Source organism: Silene latifolia, chromosome Y (genome assembly GCF_048544455.1).
Source record: "Silene latifolia isolate original U9 population chromosome Y, ASM4854445v1, whole genome shotgun sequence".
NCBI lineage: Eukaryota > Viridiplantae > Streptophyta > Magnoliopsida > Caryophyllales > Caryophyllaceae > Silene > Silene latifolia.
The window spans coordinates 317,190,524-317,196,523 of record NC_133538.1 but is presented as its reverse complement, the minus strand read 5'-3'; the positions used below and the strand labels follow the sequence as shown (position 1 = coordinate 317,196,523).

General features: G+C 35.9%; 1 long non-coding RNA gene across 1 annotated transcript; it reads right to left on the bottom strand.

The window, feature by feature from the left end:
* Nucleotides 1–514: 514 nt before the first annotated feature.
* On the bottom strand, nucleotides 515–2,561 carry LOC141633804 (uncharacterized). The gene is made up of 5 exons (XR_012538560.1): nucleotides 2,358–2,561; nucleotides 2,126–2,222; nucleotides 1,388–2,012; nucleotides 1,212–1,293; nucleotides 515–671 (listed from the first exon to the last, which is right to left on the bottom strand). It is a non-coding gene; the product is annotated as an uncharacterized LOC141633804 (long non-coding RNA).
* Between the last annotated feature and the right edge of the window lie 3,439 nt (nucleotides 2,562–6,000).

Sequence of the window (6,000 nt, the reverse complement as noted above, 5' to 3'; positions counted from 1 at the left end):
TGTTATTGTGATGTTATTCCGGTGTCACTTTGATTTTTTTTACTACTTTTGAATTTTTTTACTCTTTTTTTACCCCGTGTTATTGTGATGTTATTCTGGTGTTATTGTGATGTTATTCCGGTGTCACTTTAATTTTTTTACTACTTTAATTTTTTCTCTTTTTTTACTATGTGTTATTGTGCTGTTATTCTGGTTGTATTGTTTTTGTGATGTTATTCCAGTGTCACTTTGTCTTTTTTTACTACTTTGATTTTTTTCTCATTTTTTTTTCCCATGTTATTGTGCTATTATAGTAGTGTTATTGTGGTGGTATTGTAGTGTTATTCTTATGTTATTGTGGTGTTCGGTGTTATTGTGATATTATGCTTACCGTTTGATTATTGTTATTCTTACCGTTTGAGTATCATGTATTCATGTGTGCAAGTATTATGCACATAGCCAATATAAAACATCTGAAATACCAATAAGGCCTGATATCCTACTTGCTAATTGGTGAAAGTTGACACGAAAAATAATCATCCCAAAAGCTAGCATGCTTTCTCCTTTATATATATTGATTACATTACATATAATCAACTCACCATAAGAAAATACCCCCTCAAACACCAACCGCTCATTCATCCAACATCAGCCGGCATCAACAAACACAAATAAATCTTGAGCAAAGGCAGCTGCAAAAATCATAGCAACCGAATGATGTCAGTATGTCACACATATATAAAAGAATATAGGTAACAACAAATAAGGTGAACACTAATAAAAATAATTTACTGATTTATTAGGGATTCATCAGCTAAGTAGCCTATTTACTTGAATGTATAAAGATGACTACTCTTATCAATTGATTTTTCAGCAAACTGCTCAAATATGATAAATTGCAAAACTCTAATCATCCTAAAATCCAAGATGTCCAAAAACAGATTACTTTTTTGTAAGCATGTTGCAGCAAAGAGCATTCCTGAGGAGCGGATGGATATACAACCGTTATAACGTACACAACGTAAAGAGTTATACATAACATAATTCTCAGTCAAGCAATGCCAATTCCACCGATCACTAATAATCACTAATCGTGTACAGCGTACTAATACGCCGCATTTCATTTTAAGCCAATCATCACCAATTTGCTGGTTCATAATAGGAAACACATAACAAACTATAAAACCCAGAATTCACAATTAAATAAACATAAAGAAGAGAAAATAAGTAACCTAGTTTCACGGCCTCCTTCTCTTGTACTTGTTCTGCAACTCAACTCTACAACCCGAAATAAGGGTCATCTCTTCTTTAAGGCTGCATCAACAAACAGTTAAACAAACTCAAACACCAATCCCTCATTCACTCAACATCAGTCACACTAGCAATCAAGCAACAACCATCTCGGTACCAGAGTCAAGCTAGTCACCACGACCGCCAGCAACACACGGCACGACCGCCAGCAACACACGGCACGACCGCCACCATTTTTAAACTCGGAATCGGAACGAAATCAGCCAATCGTATCCTTGAGCATGACCACCACCATTTTTAAACTCGGAATCGGAACCAAGTCAGCCAATCGTATCCTTGATTTATTATATCGCCTAAGTTTTACTAATTTCGTCCAAATTAGAAATCTTTTCAACAAAAGAGATAGCAATCGGAACCAAGTCAGCCAATCTTTTCTAATTATGCGTGACCACCACCATTTTTAAGCAAAGCAATAATACAAGAGGAGGGCCAGAAGCATGATTATTTAGTTATTGCTATAATTAAGTAAAAGCTAGCATATAATTGCTAGATTAATAGCTAACTGGCCCCCGTCTTTTTGATAATTTTCATATAAGGCTGAAAGTGCCTACGACATTGGCCACCTCTGCATTCTCCTCATTGCTTCTGATTTGGGCTTCGACTTTAGTCCGATAAACAAAGTCTATGTCATGAGAATATGCTGAGCTTTTGCTCAAAATCTGTTGAATTTGGTCGAATGTCAAATTATCAATGACGGATCTATCGCCAATAGTAGCGTACACCTGCAAAAAGGAAACAATTATTAATTAGACGACGTGTATAATCATTTTTTTCTAAATTATCCTAAGAACCAAAACATTAATTAACAAATATATAAAAATGACATCGTACATACCTTGTTTGGATTTTGACCAGTTCCAATGTCAGCAGGAGCATCGTACACATAATCTTCCTAATTCTATATTTCTATCCATTGCTATCTCTTTTGAACTCTTTTCAAACATCACACATAATTAGAAATCGAAACGATTTGAATCATGAGCAATGACGTGGAAAAGGAGGTAAACCAATTAAATTCGATTCATATAAACAAATGAATTTTAAAAGAGAAGTGAGCAATTACTTACTGTTCATCATCATAAAAGCGCTGCAGATGATGAAGCGTCGAAAGTTTTCGGAGCAATGGCGGACCTTTCGGTGGTGATGGCTTAGTGCATGGTCGGTTTGAGAGAAACAACGTTTGTTTGATGGGGTGGTTATGGTAATGGTGGTTTTGGAGTTCAGAGAGTGAGGTTAGCATCCATGGTGTCGGTCTTAATCGATCATCTCACAAAAGGTTGATTATAGAAAATTTACCAGTTTTATGTTCTTTGTGTCGGTATAAGATCTCACCCATCTATTTGGTATCATCTAATGGTTGAGATTTTCCAAACTCACAACTCACCATAAGAACCAAACTCACGAGATCTCGTCTAGTGTTAGGATCATGTAAGTCCACCTCTTACATGTGAGTCCATAAGTTCTACTTAGAGCCCTTGGATGAGGGAAAAGGATGGCTGAGATTTACACAAGAAAAAAAGGAGATTTAAGCTAATTAAACCACTCTCTCACTACCCATACTAATTAATTCTAATTAATCACTAATTCAATATATATACATTTTCCTCCCACCTACTTATCTCTCATCCACACAATTTCCCTCATATTTTATCTCAAAAATCTCTCATTTCTCAAAAACCAAAAAAATTCAAAATCTGAAAAATCAAAACAATTCTCTCCATCTTCCTCTCTCTCCCACCCCCACCGGCCCCACTACCGACCACCACCCTCACCCCTCACCCTCCATCCCGACACCACCCACCCTCACCAACTCACAGCCACACCCACACCTACCCTCACCTACTTACAGCCACACCTACCCACGCCCACCCACCACTTCAGATCCGACCCACAACAGCCACACCCACCCTCACCTACTCACAGCCACACTCACCACCCACGCCCACCCACAACAGCCGCCACCTTCTCATCTCCTCCATCCACCACCTTCCCCTACTGCCGCCTGTCACCCCGCCTCTTCTAACCCCAGATCTGCCGCCTGTGACACCCCCGACACCGCACACACACCCTCCTCTACCAAGGCTGCCCGCCTTATCTTCTTCCCATTTTTGTATCTTTTTTTTTAAAAAATTTTTGGGATTATGGTGGTTGGCAGTGATTAAACCGTAAATATAGATGTAAAGAGTTTCTTGTGGCCAGTCTTTTTTCCCATTTTTCTATCTTTCTTGTTTTATATGCATTAGCACATGTGGCCTTTCTTCTTAATTTTATGCGAGAGCTGCTTCTTAGTCATTAGTGTAGGGTATAAAGAGTGTTTTTTTTGTTTTTTTTTGTTTGTTTTGTTTTATACGAGTAAGTTCTAGATTTCTTTTTTAACCTTTTTTAGAGAATGGTTGTGTTGAAGGACTCCAATCCTAAATATTACAATACCCAACACTGCCACGTTCCATTCTTTTTTTGGGCACTTCCCTTTTCAGATCTGAAAATAATGCTATTTTTTTATATTTAAAAATTAGTCTTACATCTCACTTTGTGGATTATTATTGTTTTATATTTATTAAAGTTAAAATTACACTTTTTGTTGTTAGAATTACACTTTTTTCTGTTAAAATTACACTTTTCCTCATTAAAATTACACTTTTTTCTGTTAAAATTAAACTTTTTTCTGCTAGAATAAAACTTTTTTCGGCTAAAATTACACTTTTTGTTGTTAGGATTACACTTTTTTCTGTTAGAATTACACTTTTTTCTGTTAAAATTACACTTTTCTTCATTAAAATTACACTTTGTTCTGTTAAAATTATACTTTTTTTTGCTAGAATAACACTTTTTTCGGCTAAAATTACACTTTTTGTTGTTAGAATTACACTTTTTTCTGTTAGAATTACACTTTTTCTGTTAAAATTACACATCTTCATTAAAATTACATTTTTTCTCGTTAAAATTATACTTTTTTTCTTAGAATAACACTTTTTCTCGCTAAAATTACACTTTTGTTGTTGTTAATTACACTTTTTTTTTCGTTAAAATTACACTTTTCTCCGCTAAAATTACACTTTTTTCTGTTAAAATTATACTTTTTCTCGCTAGAATAACACTTTTTTCATTAAAATTACACTTTTCTCGCTAGAATTACACTTACTACTATTGGACTAATGTTACACTCTCCATGGACTTGGTCATATTCTCATATTCTCATTGGACTAATGTTACACTCTCAATGGACTAAAATTACATTCTCATTGGATTTGAAATTATACTTTTATGGACTAAAATTACACTTTTTCGGACTAAAATTACATTCTCCTCGACTAAAAATAACAATCTCATTGATTTGAAATTACACTTACTTGGACTAAAATAACACTTTTTGTCATTAAAATAACACTCGTATAATGCTAAATTACAATAACTTGTGATAAAATTACAAAAATTCAAAATATTATTCGTTAAAATCACTCGGAAAAGATTGAAGTTAAACTTGTAAAACGCTAAATTCTCGAAAATATTCCTTAAAATTACACTTTTTGCTGTTAGAATTACACTCGTAAAATCCTAAAATGTCGAAAACTTGTCTCGAAAAAAAAAATGAAAAAACCGAAACAGGAAAAATGTTAACAAAATTTTCACAAACTTAGAAGTATAAGACAAAAGGTGGTGTTAATTGTGTATGATAATGAATTAGTGAATGTATTACTAAAACTAGAGAGAGAAGTAAATTAATTAGTGTTAAGTGTGTTTCTTGCTTTAAATCTCAACCTTCCACCATGCATGATCCAAGGGTTGTGGGAGGGACTTATGGACTCAAAATATATAAGGGACTTATTTGAACTTGACACTATATATATATATATATATATAGAAATAAGATCTCGTGCGAACCTATTGTTCAATACGAACTGTACGAACTAACTAAAAAAGTCATACTTCTTTTTCAGCCCAAACAACGTCCCTGACTAAAAATAAAGCCCAAACATTTCCAAAGCCTAAGAAAAAATAATAACCTCTTTTCTTACTTCTCTCATCCGCATTTTCCACGGTTGCCACCTCCGGCGAGCAGCATCCATGTTGACGAATCACTAGCAACAGCCACAGACTCCGGCGACTATACCGACGCCGTCAACGATCTCTCCGATCACTTTTCACTTTGTCATTTCATCTCCCTTCTTCGAAGATTCCTTTGTCGGCCGATGAACCGTGAACAACCATCGGAGTAGTTAGGTTTTTGAATTCGTACCTCGTTTTCCTTGATCTAGGTTTTATATTTCGAATTTGGCTTATAAATAGGTGGAACTTGGCTATACTAGTGTACCATTGAACTCCTAGATCGTTGTCTGAAGTGGTGACGGAAGCGTGCAGCCTGGTGCATTGTTTTGGAGGGTGGCGTGGAGGACGTGTTGTTTATTGAGGAGGGTAAGGGCAGTGAACGGGTAACGGAAGTGAGATGAAGGAAGGTCAGATAAAAAGTGTGGGGCGATTTCGGTGTTTGTGCTGTTGCTGGTCGTCGGATTGAGATGCTGCCCGTGGGGATAATTGGTCACCTGTACGCAAGTTGTGTTTTTGAGTGCAGGTTAGTGGTGGTGGGTGGGAAAAACCGGCAATAAATGGGGAAATAATGTCACCTTACCAACCAAGGTTTCAACAGACGGAAAAGCGGAGCCACAACAGGAAGGCGTGTGCAGAAATGTATTTATTGAGTCTGACTAATGC